The 17,524-nt window shown below is 42.4% G+C and overlaps 1 protein-coding gene across 11 annotated transcripts in view; it reads right to left on the bottom strand.

The window, feature by feature from the left end:
* Positions 1–17,524, bottom strand: part of LYPD6B (LY6/PLAUR domain containing 6B) — a 179,578-nt gene that overhangs the window by 74,343 nt on the left and 87,711 nt on the right. For 2 of the 11 annotated variants that reach the window (XM_059166817.1, XM_059166823.1), the window contains exon 3: positions 14,871–14,941. The exons of the other annotated variants lie outside the window; for them this stretch is intronic. The gene's annotated coding sequence lies outside the window, so the exon portion shown is untranslated. The remainder of the gene's footprint in view (positions 1–14,870; positions 14,942–17,524) is intronic. 11 annotated transcript variants of the gene reach the window in all.

Here is a 17,524-nt window from a genome sequence, read left to right as displayed (position 1 = left end):
TATTAACGAGAATGAGGCAACCTGATGTCTATGATGCTTATGATATGGAAGTGCTCCAAGATCTGCAAGATCTGCAACAATGTGTATGGTCACAGTTCCTTTTATATATATATATATATATATATAAAGGGAAGGGCATTTGTTAGAAGGTGGAGGGGAGTCAGTAAGTATCCTCCAGACTAAGAAGTCACTTTAAAAAACCGAAGAAACAGGGGCACCTGGGTGGCTCAGTGGGTTAAGCCGCTGCCTTCGGCTCGGGTCATGATCTCAGAGTCCTGGGATCGAGTCCCGCATCGGGCTCTCTGCTCAGCAGGGAGCCTGCTTCCCTCTCTCTCTCTCTCTGCCTGCCTCTCCGTCTACTTGTGATCTCTCTCGGTCAAGTGAATAAATAAAATCTTTAAAAAATAATAATAATAAAAATTAAAAAAAATATAAAACCGAAGAAACAAAGCAAGCCTCTTCATCCCACTGACACAGTATTTTATTCAGGTACTTCACTGACAGGGGCAATAGGGCAGGTGGGTGGACAGGCAGATAGAGGATTGAAGAAGTAATATGCAGCTAATTCTTCACACCTTAATTCCCAACTTTCATGGAGCTAGGGGCATGGTGGGGAGGTCCCAGGGTAGTGATCTCAAGGGGCACCATCTGCACACCAGAGGGGAGAACTAGGTGGAGGGTCAACAAGGGAGTCAGTGTTGTCAGCACTCCTACAGTCTTCACATTCCAGAAACACCCTGCCGACACAATGTACTAACGGCAGTTGCTTCTCAAGTACTAGGAGACAGGGAAGCCTTGTTTTCACTAAAAGATAGTATCTGCATTTTTACCATGTTCATATATTATTATTCAAATAAGTAGAAAGCTTTTAGTCACATTACTCACTTAAAAAACAGCATCTAAATAAAACGAAGTCTCTAGTGATAAGCCTAATAAACTGCAGAAATTCCAGATTCCTTTGCACATTCCCATCAAATACCTTTTTTGATGAACTGTCAGGGCTAACATGTCTGAGCAATTAAACCAGCGAACATGTTCAGCAAGGTATCCAAGAGGTTCATTACCTGACCAGTATATGTAAAGGTGCTTAGTCAAAAACTTCAAAGCCAAACCAGTACAAACAAATGGAAGGCTGCTCCATTTCATTGCAAACCAGCTGCAAACCAGTACAAACAAATGGAAGACTGCTCCATTTCATTGCAAACCAGCTTGGCGAATCCTCGCTACCTCTCCAATTTTTCTCTCCTATCTCCTCCCAAAGGACACATCAAGTAACTTCTGGCCCAGCCTCCGGACCTTTGCACATGCTATCCTGTCTCCTGGAATGACCCTTCTCCTCACACTCCCACCAGATAGTCACATGGCTTACTCCCTGGATTCATGGAGATCTCTGCTACAACGTCACCTCTTCAGAAAGGCCTCCCCTGACCAGCTGATCTAAAACACTAGACCTTCCCAGGCCCTCCCAATCTCCCTACCAGCTTTACTTCTTTTTTCCTTACTTATCACTACTTGATAGGATTTCACTACTTGTCTGTTTGCTTCCCACGACCATAAGCCCCACAAAAGTGTTGACTACTACCCTGCAATTCCTTGCAGTACACAGTAGACACCAAACAAACATCACAGTTTAAACAAGATTTGTACATGGTAAGTCTATAGCACAGTTTTATGTTTTGGCCAAACCCTATTTCACATAAGTTTATTTTTTTTCCAACTGCAGCTTTTTCTCCTTTTGCCCTAGCCAATCATCAGAAATAGGGCAAAGAGAGAAGACTTCTCCTGGAGAAAGAGCAGACTCAAGAACAAAGAAAGAACTTATACCATGATGCTGGATTTTGTTGAAATTCACCAGAAGTTCAGAATCGGTGTTTACTTTCTTGGTCATCTAACCATAAAAGCTAGGGGAAATCTTTTCATATAGTATGGGGAATAAAAATGCAATGCTACAGAAGTACCTTAAAAGAAAGATGAGTTTAAAGAAGTCATTTGAATCTAAGCCTATGGGAGGGACCTTGGCCCTCATGGCCAGCAGGTGAATCCGATCTAGCTAAGTTTCAGAGAGTCAAGGATTCAGCTGCCTGTCCCCTGGAGGGACACCCTTATTCTCTATCAAATTCTGCTGTTAGAATTCTCCCATTTACCTCCTCTAGGCTTCACTTATCAGAGAAAGGGCACTAATCTATATCAGAATCCTAGGGACAGAAAGAAATCTCTCCACCCTGATGCTTTGAGACAGGTCTGCTTTAGACACCTCCCTCCCACGTTGGTTCTTTGAGGGAGCCCCCTACCCTTTTAAGCACTGAGTCACAAGCTCATCCAGCACCCTGGTCTCTGAGTTCTGACCCAAAGAGAAGATGGTGTTAGCTCTATGACACTGAGCCAGATGTCTACTCTCCCCAGCCCCTCCTCACCACATCCTTGTAACCCACTACACAGAGAAAGGACACCCCAAATCCCACCACACCCTCGTGGTTCTCCAAGGGCAGGTTATATGCTTTTATGAATTAGCACACGGTCTGATAGCACCCTCCAAATCAGCTTGTGGAACCCAATTCCGACCAAGAAAATAACTGCCTACTAAAAGACCAAAACAAGTTCGAAACAGGTGAGCCTGCACCACCTCCCCTTCCCCCTGCCTACAGGCTTCTCTGGTCTCTAGTCAGCGAGCTCTCAGCCTAACCTAATTCTTCTGTGAATCAATACAAGACATATTTGTCCTGTTTTCACTGAAAAGGAGAGGAGTTCCTAATTATTGCCTATCTTATATATCTTCAAATACTTGAAGGCTCCTTTCTGCCTTCTCTTCTCTAGAATAAAGGAGCTTACTTCTGTAAGTCTGTAGCAATCATCTAATTTTCTTCATTGTCCCCTTGATCTTGAAAAAGTACAAGTTAGAATCACAGATAAAAATAGTTATATTGCTGCAAGTTCTGCTCCTCTAATATTTAAACCTGCCCAATTATTATACATCTTGGCCTGTTATACCTTAAACACAGCAGGGAATGAGAAAACAAGTGCTTTTTCAAGCATCTGCCGCCACTGACCCTGGATTACCCGGGTAGTGTATGCTTACAGCACTTACTAAGACTGTAAAGTGCTCCAGTGACATTATTACAAGAGGGGCAGGAACAGTGTCAACCTAATGAGGTGGCAGATCGTATCTGATGGTCTCCATCTGAAAATCAGCACAGGCCAGGCTGTGTGCTAATCAACTCACCAAAGGCCCTTCACTCTGGGACAACAGCAGCCTTTGTCTACACCTGAAAGGAAAATGAGCTGCCTTCTTTCTAGTGCTAATAAGTTTAGTGGAGAGGGGTTATGTTCCATGGGAAAAGCTGGGCTCTCCCCGTCTAGGGCAAGAATCCAAAGCAAGACTCGAGGAGGCAGAACATTCCTTCTTGAGTTGGAACTCGAACCACTTTGCTGGAGGGTGGACACTGTGTCCTTAAGCTCAGAATCCCCGGTACTTTTATGGGGCCTGACATGTAATAGGGGTTCCAAGTCTATTTACTGAGTAAAACAAATGAATGAGTGATTAAGATTTACATTTGGTACTAAACTTCCTGGTAACCAAAGCAAAAAGGAATATACTGGTTTACACAGTTCGCATACGTGAACCAAAGAGAAGAAAATACTACTTCAGAAGACAAAGTACTGGTAACACCATTTTTGAAGAGTGTTGCACACAAGCTTCTGAGTTCTGTAAAAGCCTCTGCTGAAAACCCATGAAAGAGACCAACAGTAAGTCATTTCTATCAAGCAAGTACTGTAAAGAGAGCTGTTGGTCACATACAGATTTTTCCCATCCACAGGGCTTATGGGGCAAAGATCAAGGTCAGACATCCTTAATGGCCAACAAGAACCGCCTATGGCATCTCAGTCACGCACACTGGCTGGCTGGGCTGGGGACAAGAGAGCACATGTTTTCAATGGCAGATTACTCCCAGAGGGTTAAATCTGGTTTAGAAATGCAGGCATGGTCTGTCAGAGAGTGGGCAGATTCCACTTGTTAATGACGTACAGTTAACTCTAGACCAATGACCAGAGACAGAGTCCATGTATTCAAACAAGGGGTGCAGAGAGTAACAAAGAGAACAGAAACTGAGGTTTAAAAAGATAATTTCATTGAATAATACCATCCCACAGCCTCTCCCAACTGAGGAGGGAAAAAAACACACTCTATTGCCCAAGCTCCTAAGCAGGATAAGTAGAAACTTAGATGAAGCAGTAAGCCTTCCGAAAACAGCCTTTCAGAACATCCATCCAAATGAGATCCGTGCTGGATTTTCAAACAGGAAAGTTCTATGGTAAAAGTGATTTGAAACATGGGTCGCTGCCTTTGGAGTAAATGATCAGAGAGCATTTCATATAAGTTCTGGTGGGGAATTTTTCAAGTATGTCCACAGTCAAGTGGAGATCAAAGAAGCGCAATGAAAAGAACTGTGGACTGACTGACAATGACAACAGTGGTTGGAGCAGAAGTTCTCTTAAAAGGGCTACCTTGAAGATGAGGACTCAGACTTTGGAAGAACTAAGGTAACTGGCAATGGAAGGAATCACATGCAACATTCCTTAAACAAAAATCTATTGACTTATGGAGCACCTGGGTGGCTCAGTGGTTAAAGCCTCTGCCTTTAGCTCAGGTCATGATCCCAGGGTCTTGGGATCGAGCCCCACATCGGGCTCTCTGCTCCGCAGGGAGCCTGCTTCCTCCTCTCTCTCTCTGCCTGCCTCTCTGCCTACTTGTGATCTCTGTCTGTCAAATAAATAAAATCTTAAAAAAAAATTTATTGACTTAAAAGATACATACATACATACATACATACATACATACATATATACATGTATATGTAAGAACAATAGCTCCTAGTATCAGCCAAGTTGAGATGAAACAGATCATCTTAACACTGTAAGAAAGATGGGCTCCTGGGTGGCTCAGTGGGTTGGGCCTCTGCCTTCGGCTCAGGTCATGATCTTGGGATCCCAGGATCGAGCCCCACATCAGGCTCTCTGCTCAGCGGGGAGCCTACTTCCCCCCTCTGCCTGCCTCTCTGCCTTTGTGAACTTTCTCTCTGTCAAATAAATAAATAAAATCTTAAAAAGAAAGAAAGAAAGAGGGAGGGAGGGAGGGACAGGGTCACTGACCCACTGTGCTGAACTGCACCCAAAAAGGTAGTATCAGGATCTAAAATATGTATCCTTTGACCCAGCAATTCCACTCCCAGGAATCTATTATAATGAAAGGTATTTATTTATAAAAAGCAACAATGTATAGATAAAGGACTCAATTGTAGCATGGATTAGTATAGTTAATAAAAGAAAAAATGGAAACAATCTAAATGTCTACTAATACAAAGTTGACTAACTAAAGCCTGACATAAAGAACTATAATGATTCTTTCACTCCTGCAGCACAAGCATGTATTGAGTGACTGCGATGCTGAGCTTGGTTGTAGGCACGGGAGTTACATTACACAAAATGTACAAAAACAAAACAACAACAAAAAACCTAGGTCTTGTTGAGTTTATGTCTAGACGTAATGCTTTTAAATAAATGTTTAAGGAGAGATTCCAAAAATAGCTACATATTTTTGAAATATATACACCTATCTATAAGACATGTATTTTTGTGTACAGAGAATGCTAGATGTGCCCTTAAATGTACCAGCCTTGCAACAGCTCTGAAGCCTCAATGGGTTCAGAACAAATGGGAAACCACTAGAGCACTTTTAAAATTTAAAAAACAACACAAGCCTGAGCTTTGGGACACACTAAGTGGATCTGATAATGGCTTTGAGAAAGTAGACGCTAACTAAATGATCTTAATAACTTACTTAACATCATTAATGCAGTTTCCCTTTCCTCGACCATAAGAGTCCAAAGGAAAAGAAAACTGTCTCAAACATTGAGAAGAGAGAGAAATGTCTTTCTTCAAGAGGTGCCTGGAAAATAGTAGATGCTCAATAAAGATCTTTCTTGCCCTTTCTCCTCAGAATGTCTTGGGATTCAGAGCACTTCACCTCTCAATGTCTTCTCTCCTAAGTGATTATCCAACTTACAAGAAAATACATCCTTTAAAAACATTTCAGTAAATACTGTTGCTGGATCAAAGAACTTCTCAAGTATCTCTCCTCTCTCTCCCACCCACACAAAAAGCAATCCATCTTCTTTCCCTTTGCAACACTATCTTCATTCTTCTCAGCATGATTCTCTCTTCCCAAAAGCGACTGGTTTAAAAAATTGTTTTTTAAAGATTTTATTTATTTACTTGGCAGACGGAGATCACAAGTAGGAAGAGAGGCAGACAGAAAGAGAGGGGGAAGCAGGCTCCCCACTGAGCAGAGTCCAATGCAGGGCTTGATCCTAGGACCCGGAGTTCATGACCTGAGCCGAAGGCAAAGGCTTTAACCCACTGAGCCATCCAGGTGCCCCTCACCTTTTTTTTTTTTTTTTTTTAAGATTTTATTTATTTATTTGACACAGAGAGAGAGATCACAAGTAGGAAGAGAGGCAGGCAGAGAGAGGGGGAAGCAGGCTCCCCATTGAGCAGGGAGCCTGATGCAGCCCAGGACCCCAGAATCAGGACTTGATCCAAAGGCAGAGGCTCAACCTACTGAGCCACCCAGGCACCCCCTAAAATGTTTGTTTTTTTAATTAAGCAGATATCCATAGCTGATTCTCACCTGTATTCTAACTGGGAAAACAGTCCCTTCCTCAAAAAGCCCAAAAGGACGTCTGAACCAGGAAGAAATAGAACACCTGAACAGACCCATAACCAGTAAGGAGATTGAAACAGTCATCAAAAATCTCCAAACAAACAAAAGCCCAGGACCAGACAGATTCTCAGGGGAATTCTACCAAACATTTAAGAATAAATTCTTATTCTCCTGAAACTCTTCCAAAAAATTGAAATGGAAGGAAAACTTCCAAACTCATTTTATGAGGCCAGCATCACCTTGAACCCAAAACCAGACAAGGATCCCATCAAAAAAGGGAATTACAGGGACGCCTGGGTGGCTCAGTGGGTTAAAGCCTCTGCCTTCGGCTCAGGTCACGATCCCGGGGTCCTGGGATCGAGCCCCACATCTGGCTCTCTGCTCAGCAGGGATCCTGATTCCCTTCCTTGCTCTTTGCCTGCCTCTGCCTACTTGTGATCTCTGTCTGTCAAATAAATTTTAAAAATCTTAAAAAAGAGAGAGAGAATTACAGACTAATATCCTTGATGAACACAGATGTGAAAATTCTCACCAAAATACTAGTCAATAGGATCCAACAGTACATTAAAAGGATTATTCACCACAACCAAGTGGGATTTATTCCAGGGCTGCAAGGTTGGTTCAACATCCACAATCAATCAATGTGATATAATACATTAATAAAAGAAAGAACAAGAACCATATGATACTCTCAATAGATGCTGAAAAAGCATTTGACAAAGTACAGCATTCCTTCCTGATCAAAACTCTTCAAAGTGTGGGGATAGAGGGCACATAACTCAATATTATCAAAGCCATCTATGAAAAACCCACTGCAAGTATCATTCTCAATGAGAAAAACTGAAAGCTTTTCCGCTAAGGTCAGGAACATGGCAGGGATGTCCATTATCACCACTGCTATTCAACATAGTACTAGAAGTCCTAGCCTCAGCAATTAGACAACAAAAAGAAATTAAAGGCATCCAAATTGGCAAAGAAGAAGTCAAACTATCACTCTTTGCAGATGATATGATACTATATGTGGAAAACCCAAAAGACTCCACTCCAAAACTGCTAGAACTTATACAGGAATTCAGTAAATTGTCAGGATATAAAATCAGTGCACAGAAATCAGTTGCATTCCTCTACACCAACAACAAGACAGAAGAAAGAGAAATTAAGGAGTCTATCCCATTTACAATTGCACCCAAAACAATAAGATACCTAGGAATAAACCTAACCAAAGAGGCAAAGAATCTATACTCAGAAAACTATAAAGTACTCATGAAAGAAATTGAGGAAGACACAAAGAAATGGAAAAATGTTCCATGCTCCTGGATTGGAAGAACAAATATTGTGAAAATGTCTATGCTACCTAAAGCAATCTACACATTTAATGCAATTCCTATCAAAATACCATCCACTTTTTTCAAAGAAATGGAACAAATAATCCTAAAATTTATATAGAACCATAAAAGACCTTGAATAGCCAAAGGAATATTAAATTTTAAAAAAAGCCAATGTTGGTGGCATCACTATTCCGGACTTCAAGCTCTATTACAAAGCTGTCATCATCAAGACATCATGGTACTGGCACAAAAACAGACACATAGATCAATGGAACAGAATAGAGAGCCCAGAAATAAACCCTCAACTCTATGGTTGACTAATCTTCGACAAAGCAGGAAAGGATGTCCAATGGAAAAAAGCCTCTTCAATAAATGGTGTTGGGAAAATTTGACAGCCACATGCAGAAAAATGAAATTGGACCATTTCCTTCCACCACACACAAAAATAGACTCAAAATGGATGAAGGACCTCAATGTGCAAAAGGAATCCATCAAAATCCTTGAGGAGAACACAGGCAGCAACCTCTTCAACCTCAGCCGCAGCAACTTCTCCCTAGGAACATTGCCAAAGGCAAGGGACGCAAGAGCAAAAATGAACTATTGGGACTTCATTAAGATTAAAATCTTTTGCACAGTAAAGGAAACAGTTGACAAAACCAAAAGACAACTGACAGAATGGGAGAAGATATTTGCAAACAATATTCAGATAAAGGGCTAGTATCCAAAACCTATAAAGAGCTTAGCAAACTCAACACCCAAAGAACAAATAATCCAATAAAGAAATGGGCAGAGGACATGAACAGACATTTCTTTTTTTTTTTTTTTAAAGAGTTTATTTATTTATTTGACAGAGAGAGATCACAGTAGGAGAGAGGAAGGGAAGAGATCACAGAGAGAGAAAGGAAAGCAGGCTCCCTGCTGAGCAGAGAGCCCGATGTGGGACTCGATCCCAGGACCCTGAGATCATGACCTGAGCCGAAGGCAGCAGCTTAACCCACTGAGCCACCCAGGCGCCCCTGAACAGACATCTCTACAAAGAAGACATCCAGATGGCCAACAGACACATGAAAAAATGCCCCCACATCACTCGGCATCAGAGAAATAAAAATCAAAACCACAATGAGATATCACCCCACACCAGTCAGAATGGCTAAAATTAACAAGTCAGGAAATGACAGATGCTGGCGAGGATGCAGAGCAAGGGGAAGCCTCCTACACTGCTGATGGGAATGCAAGCTGGAGCAACCACTCTGGAAAACAGCATGGAGGTTCCTCAAAAAGTTGAAAATAGAGCTATCCTATGACCCAGCAATTGCACTACTGGGTATTTACCCTAAAGGTACAAACATAGTGATCCAAAGTGGCACATGCACCCAAATGTTTATAGCAGCAATGTCCATAATAGCCAACCTATGGAAAGAACCTAGATGTCCATCAACAGATGAATGGATAAAGAAGATGTGGTATATATATATATACACAATGAATACTATGCAGCCATCAAAAGAAACGAAATCTTGCCATTTGCAATGACGTAGATGGAACTAGAGGGTATTATGCTTAGTGAAAGACAACTATCATATGATCCCCCTGATATGAGGAAGTGGAGATGCAACGTGGGGGGGGGGGGGTGAGGGCTAGGAAAAGAATAAATGAAACAAGATGGAATCGGGAGGGAGACAAACCATAAGAGACTCTTAATCTCACAGAACACTGAGGGTTGCTGGGTGGGTAGGGTTGGAAGAGGGTGGTGGGGTTATTGACATGGGGGGGTGTGCTGTGAAGTGTGTAAACCTGGCGATTCACAGACCTATACCCCTGGGGCTAAAAATACATTATATATTTATTTTAAAATTTTAAAAATTTAAAAAAAAAAAAAAAAAAAGGAAGAAAGAAAGCTCAAAAGGTCAGCAAGTGCAACTTGTCTGAGGTAACTGGAGGACCCCACCGGCCAGGGCAGGCTGCAAGTCTTAAACTGACTACAGCAACCTTACAACTTGCTTCTACTGGAGCTTTTCCCTTAGTTCACACACTTTGCTTCATAGCACAATAAAATCTTCCAGTACAGTATCTATTAGATAGTTGCAATCATGAAAATAAAATACAGCAGCACAAAGGAAGCTCTTTTGTGGGCCCACTGCCATCTGGGAAAAAGAATATTCTAGCAGGGAATCTGCTAAGAAGCTAATGAAAACCCAGAGCCTGTGGGAGCCAGAGTTAGCATCCAGCAGCAAGGCTCTACCAAAAGCCACAGGATTTCTTTCATTGAGGCCAGGGCCAGAGGAGCTTATGGAGTATTAAAAATAACATTTCTTATAACTCACTACCTTTATACCATGTTTTATAAGATACTTTCAGGAACTTAGCACCAAGATGAGAACTGTATCTTCTGAAGGAATGCTCGATTTAATCTATGCCTATTAGAACTGTGTAATCGATCTATTTTTCTTTTAACTTTGGTTACCAGGAAGTTCAGAACCAGATATATACCTTCATTCATTCATTCACTCATCTCTTCAATAAACATACACAGAACCCCATTACTTGTCAAGTATCACACAAAGTGCTGGCAATTCTGAGCTCAAGGACATGGTCCCTTTTTTCCAGAAAGCCTTGGACAGATACTGAATTCACAAGTGCCCATAACCATGATTGAGACATACACAGTACAGTCAGAGCTCAGAGGAACTGCACCCCATGCAGCCGGTTGGCAGGAATGGTGGGGCTGTCGGGGGGAGGAAGGGCAGGGATGGAAGATGGCAAGGAAAAAGAAATCAAGAAAAATGCCCCTTAAAAATGATATATTAGCTCTGCTCTTGGTAAATTAGCTCTCATTTGATTTCTGATGCTTGATTCTTTTAAAATGTTTTAAACTTTCATAGAAATAGATTGAAAAATCCATATTTATTCATTCATAAGCATGTTTAACTGAACCATATCCTCTTTACCTAGAGGACCCCTCAATATTTACAAAATACAGCTTATAATGGGGGAATTACAAGGGACCCGGGGCGGGGGGTGGAATCAGATATAACTAGGAGTAATCTGCTTTGAAGAGTTGATTCTTGAATATCTTGTGAATATTTTCCAGGGTTCCAAAATAACTTTGGTTTAAAAATTCGAAGGCATCCTCTTATTAATTCTTCATATCCCTGACTTTATCTGCTTCACTACTGTTGACTATAGTATGCCAGCCTCAAAGATCTTGATTTGATAGCTCTGGGCTGGTGGACAGTGACTGACAACAAGGATTAACGATACGGTTTCTAGATGGATCCTGGCTTACGTCCAGATTTGGCTAATGCTAAACCAACGCATTCCTTTGCCTCCCCCTATAACAACACTTCCCTGTGCCGCAGCATACACTGTGAGAGAATGGGGTTGCTGGCACAATTTCAAGTTATATCATTGATTCAAATCTATCCCCAAGCAAACCTGCTTTTATTTCAGATGAACACTCTCTAGTGGTCTGAAGTGCAGGGGCGGTAAAACAATTGTACATTTATGTAGCATTCCCATCCCCAGAGGAATAGTTTCCTAGGCCTACAAATACCTAAGAGGTAATAAAGAGTTTCATGAGCTGGAGTCTCCTTTTTGTCTATAGTTTGTTTTTTGGTTTTTTTGTTTGTTTTTAAATCAGAATTCCATGTAATAGATAACGAATCTGGTGCTTAACAGCAGCAGCCCTAATAAAGTATACTGCATGCATAATTCTCACTTAATAGTAAGTACTGCATAAACCTATGGTAAAAATGGTAATATTCAGCTTGTATATAAGAAGGAGCAAGAAAAACAAGTTGGGCCTTCAAGGAAGGCTGCAGGGAGATGCTGACTAAGTACATCCTTGGATTTCCTCTGCGCAGACATTCTCCATCTGATATCCAAAGGGCTTCCTGCTTCCCTTCCTTCCTTCCACTCTCTGCTCAATTGTCTCCTTATCAGAAAGGTCTTTCTTGACCATATTTCTTTACAACAGCAATCCCTGCATTCCTTAGCCTCTTCTCTACTTGCTTGTTGCTTTTTTCCCCCCATTTATTTGTTTGTGCATAACACTTACTACCACCAGAAACAGATTCATTTTCTCTCTTCCCCAAATCTAACATATGCCCAGAGAGCAGGGGCTGGGTTTTGTTCAATATTGCATCTCCAATACACCTAGCACCAAGTAGGCATTCAATAAATACGTGATGAATGAATGATTTTTTTAAACTCTTTCCAATCACTCACATTCCATCCAAGCATCTCAATAGTGAAACCAAGACACAGAGATGGTAGAAATCTTCCCAACATCCTCTTCTCCCTTATTCCAGCAAAAAACAGCACTCTACGAAAAAGTCAAACTTGATCCAAACAAATGGCCCAAGAATCTGTGAATCCTGCAGCAATACATCTAGAAGTGTACCTTACAGAGCAACAACTGAATGAATTTAGACTTCGTGGTTCTGACACTGTTGAAAGGTGTCCACTTTGCATGGTTCCCAAACATGTTCTCCAAGAGTTTATCCAAAAGAGGAGAAATCAGCCACTATGTCTACTTACCACCTTAAAACGAGACCAGTGTATACCAACTATATCAGCTCCTGTCCACCACCTAAGTTAAAAGGACAGGGGTAGATACTAAGACCAGAGATTACTGTGGACACTGGGCATGCATGAACTTCATTAAATGGACCACAGAGCATCACACAGCACCAGTTCACGACCACACAGCACCAGTTCACCAAGTGCTACTTGGCACTTCAGAATCTCTCCAGCACACAACATCACCTTCCCCAATGACTGAAGACTGTAAGACCATTGAAGTCTTCAGTGTAGCTAAGAGGAAGCAACCAAGATATACCAAGAAATGAGAGGCTGTGAATCACTTAAATCACAGGAGATCTAGAACTTACTAAACACAGAACAATGAAATATAACTAAATAAGCAGTAAAGTGTCTGATCCATAATTGCTCTTGGTTCTGTTGCTACAAGTGCACATACCAGAGAAAAAATTTTAAGAATGAATAAATAAATAAAAGCTTCAGTCCACAGAAGCTAAGGGGCTCTGGGCAGACCATAATTCTGTCTCGGTATTCTGTCTTGACGTTTGCTACCAAAGTGTTCTACTAAACTGCCTGCCACGGAGCCATGAAGCAGAGCCCTAGTAATTCTTCCAACAAGTTACTGAGATTGAAAGGCTAATTTAATGGGGCAGGGCCAAGTGCACTTAACAAACCGCACATCTGTAAGATGGAAATACGTTGTCCTCATCTTTAGCGGTAACTCTCTTCACTAAGTAGCTCTCCAGGAGTTCTGAAGCCTTTCTCCTTCCCGGTGTGCAGCTGCCAATGAGTTCACTTCCTTCTGCACAAAAGAGGCTACCAAAATGGGGGCGGGGCGTGTGCCCCGGACCCACTGGAGCTTCGGTGAATTGAGAAATCTGAGCCACATCTGATCCCATCCGTGAAGAATGCGTGGACTCCTGTTCTCCATGTTAGTAACCTATATACCTTCCCGAAGTTCCCTTCTCCTTGTCCAAATGGAAATCAAATCATGCAATCACATGGATGGGGAACATGTTTCCACGTCATGCTTTCCGGTATAAGTCCATCCCAGGCCACCTGGGCTGCCCTGAGAAAGCTGCTTCTATTTGCTGTGCATGGGGAGAGTCCAGCGCAGCCTGGAAAAAGCGTTTTCAAGATGTCAAAAAGATGAACTCCATTTTAGACATGGCTATTCTTTTGATGTAATGAATCAAAGTCTGGTCTGGCCAGCTTTATGTGATTCTATGTGCCACACAGCTCTGACTTGCCCAGGATGCCATTTCTAGAAAAGGCAGCACAACTATATGGAAAGCCCCCACGATGCACGGCTTTGCTCAGCCACTCACCGCAGCTCTGGGCTCATCACTTCTCACTTCCTAGTCTCAGTTTTGCCAGCTCTAAGACAAAAAAGGAAGACCAAAATGATACCTGAGACTGCAGTCTACCTTCATATCCTCTGGTTCTGTGGGGTTTTCTGGGATGTCTCTCTTTGAAAGTAGTATTTTCATCATCCATTCTTTCTGGCCTTTCTGGTTAGCCTGTATTCATCCCTAGAGACTTTACTAGTCAGCTGTCCTTTGTCTTATGCTGGAGAATATTCTGTGTGACCCTTCAAGTCACATAAGAGACTGACTTAGGACACATGCATACTTTCTTTGGGGAGCCTGCAGATAGGTCCTTTCTAACCCTTGGCTCCTAAACTCTTGTACTCAAGACTAGCCTTTAAGTCATTAGTGACCTTCCCAGAATGCTTTGCTCGTCTCTCTCTTCTCTTTATATTTCTTGCATTTTCTCATCTACTTTGGTTTTTCCCCTCCTCCTTTCTCATCTTTTCTCACTGGGTCCTGCCAGCCCAACTAAAGAGATATTTAGACCCACTGGGAACCTGGAGGAAGAGAAGAAATCGCTGCTTATCTTCAATGAACAGAACCACGAGATTAGGACTAAAAGCTATTTGAAGCACATTCATGTTGACAACTTTAAGAAAGCTATAACATAAAGCCATAGGAGATGAAATGAATTCTGGATTGCAAATGGACAGCAACAACTACCTTCATGTTGAAACATTCTAAGACACTGCTTTGTGTCCAAAGTTCTTTGATAGAAAGTCGATGATTACAGTAAGATACAGAAATCACAGAATTTAACCAATGTGCCAGCAGCATAATCCCAGAGATTAATGAAACTCCAGATCACAACCGGTTCACATATTTTTGTTAAGCAGGAGTGGCTCGTGTGGTGAGGATTTGTAGTTCAATCAAATTATCCTCTCTACATCCACTTGTGAATATAATACTCACAACATCCATGTGATTAACCAAAGCAGCCTAGTCCAGGAGGGTTGCCAATGGCAGGCAGCAATGTGGCCTATCTAAACAAACGAACATGGAAAGGTATCATTATAACTGAAGTTGCAGACATTTGGGATATAAGTTTTTTAAAGTAGGAAACTTTAGGCAGGGGAGGAGTCCTAAGGCAGTCCTTAGGCTCGATATCCTTTCCCAGCCACACACACCAGGTGCAAGGACACAGACTTCATACAGCATCCTCCTGTCCCCAGGTAGAAAGATCTGGTGGGATGCAGATGAAGTGAATGCAAATTTTAAGCAGTGAAAGGACCAGGGAAGAGGAATACAGGGGATGCTCCTCTCCCCAGTCATGGAGAATCACTTCATCTGGCCCTGCTGTAACTCAGTGGGACCAGGCCCCCTTCCTCTTCCAGAGGCACAAACCTTTGGTTTCCTGGCAAGCACCTTAAACTGTGTCTTCAGGTGTGCAACAGAATTTGCCAGATGCCTAGGATGGATGACTAACCCCTGTCCCTCCTTGATCAATCCCTTTGTGGGTGTCTGCCTAAGTAAACTCCTTGGGATGGATACAGGACACAAGCCAAACCACTCTGATGTCCAAATTAAAGCACTTGACTTCCCTCTCTCCCCCACCTTCAAAAAGCATTTTTTCCCCCCTAGAACAATAGGATCATAATACATCTGGAAATTTGCCAGTTTGGCAGCAGGGTCTGGAGGACGGATCAATAGAGCAGCACAAACTACATCCTGAGCAAGAGTCTAAGCTCTGGGCTGGGTCTGGGGTAAATCCAAAGCAGAGAAAGGCAAGGCTTAAGGGGTGAAGGAGAAGGGTTGCCCCTGAAGTCCTGTTCTGACAGACCTCTCAAGGGCATCCAGGGAAGTGGGGGATGCATTCACTCTATTTGAGCACAAGGCTAACAGCACCCAGGCTCCTGGACCAAAGGTGAGGGCCTGGGATGGAGCAGAAGTGGAAACCTGGGGGAGTAAGAAGAGACAAAAACAAAAAGTCACCTCTTGGGCACCTGGGTGGCTCAGTGGGTTAAGCTGCTGCCTTCGTCTCAAGTCATGATCTCAGGGTCCTGGGATCGAGTCCCACATCGGGCTCTCTGCTCAGCAGGGAGCCTGCTTTCCTCTCTCTCTCTCTCTGCCTGTCTGTCTGTCTACTTGTGATGTCTCTCTGTCAAATAAGTAAATAAAATCTAAAAAAAAAAAAAAAAAAAAGTCACCTCTTTTTTTTTTTTAAGATTTTATTTACTTATTTGACAGAGATCACTAGTAGGCAGAGAGGCTGGCGGTGGCGTGGGCGGCGGGGGGGGGGGGGGGAGGGGGTGGGAGCAGCCTCCCTGCTGAGCAGAGAGCCCAATGTAGGGCTCGATCCCAGGACCGTGAGATCATGACCTGAGCCAAAGGCAGAGGCTTTAACCCACTGAGCCACCCAGGTGCCCCAAAAAGCCACTTTTTTTCACCAAAGGAAGAACAGTAATAAGAAGCACTGGGACCATGACAAAAGAAAGATCTAACAATGCTTCTCTTCAGCATTCTCTTCAGTACCTCAGTGTGTCAGGTACCTGTCTCTGTATCTCCTTCTCCCTCCTTCCCTGTTACCCCAGTCTTGCTGCCAAGTCCTGAGCTGACATCCACTCAAGAGTCAGCACACACAGAGCTCCTACTGGCACCAGGCATGGAGTTAGAAATGAAGGACACATGGAACCATGAAAGACCCTGAATAGCCAAAGCAATGCTGAAAAAGAGAAGCGTAGGTGGAGGCATCACAATTCTGGACTTTAAGCTCTATTACAAAGCTCTAATCATCGAGACAGTATGGTACTGGCACAAAGACATATAGATCAATGGAACAGAAGAAAAGCCAGAGATGGTCCCACAACTTTATGGTCCACTAATCTTCGACAAAGCAGGAAGGAATATACAGTGGGAAAAAAAGATGATCTCTTCAACAAATAGTGTTGGGAAAATTGGACAGCTACATGAAGAATGAAACTGGACCACTTTCTTACACCATCCACAAGAATAAATTCAAAATGGATAACAGACCTAAACATGGGACAGGAAACCATCAAAATCCTAGAGGAGAACAGAGGCAGCAACTTCTTTGACCTCAACCATAGTAACTTCTTACTAGACATGCTGCAGGAGGCAAGGGAAACAAAAGCAAACATGAACTATCAGGATTTCATCAAGAGAAAATCTACTGCACAGCAAAATAAACAATGAAACTAAAAGGCAACCAACCGAATGTGAGCAGATATTTGCAAGTGACATATCTGATAAAGGGTTAGTATCCAAAATCCATAAAGTACTCGGCAAACTCAACACCCAAAAAAAAAAATCCAGCCAAGAAATGGGCAGAAGACCCAAAGAGACATTTCTCCAAAGAAGATATCCAGATGGCTAACAGGCACTGAAGAGATGCTCAACATCACTCATCATCAGGGGAATACAAAACAAACCATGATGAGACACTACCCCACACCTATCAGAAGTGTTAAAATGAAAAACACAGGAAACAACAGATATCTGTGAGGATGTGAAGAAAGGGGAACCTTCTTACACTGCTGGTGGGAATGAAAACTGGTGCAGCCAATCTGGAAAACAGTATGGAGCTTCCTCCAAAAGTTAAAAATAGA

This window comes from Mustela lutreola, chromosome 3 (assembly GCF_030435805.1).
Source record: "Mustela lutreola isolate mMusLut2 chromosome 3, mMusLut2.pri, whole genome shotgun sequence".
NCBI classification, from domain to species: Eukaryota; Metazoa; Chordata; class Mammalia; order Carnivora; family Mustelidae; genus Mustela; species Mustela lutreola.
Note: the sequence above shows the minus strand (reverse complement) of the source record. Positions and strands in the feature narration are given on the sequence as shown.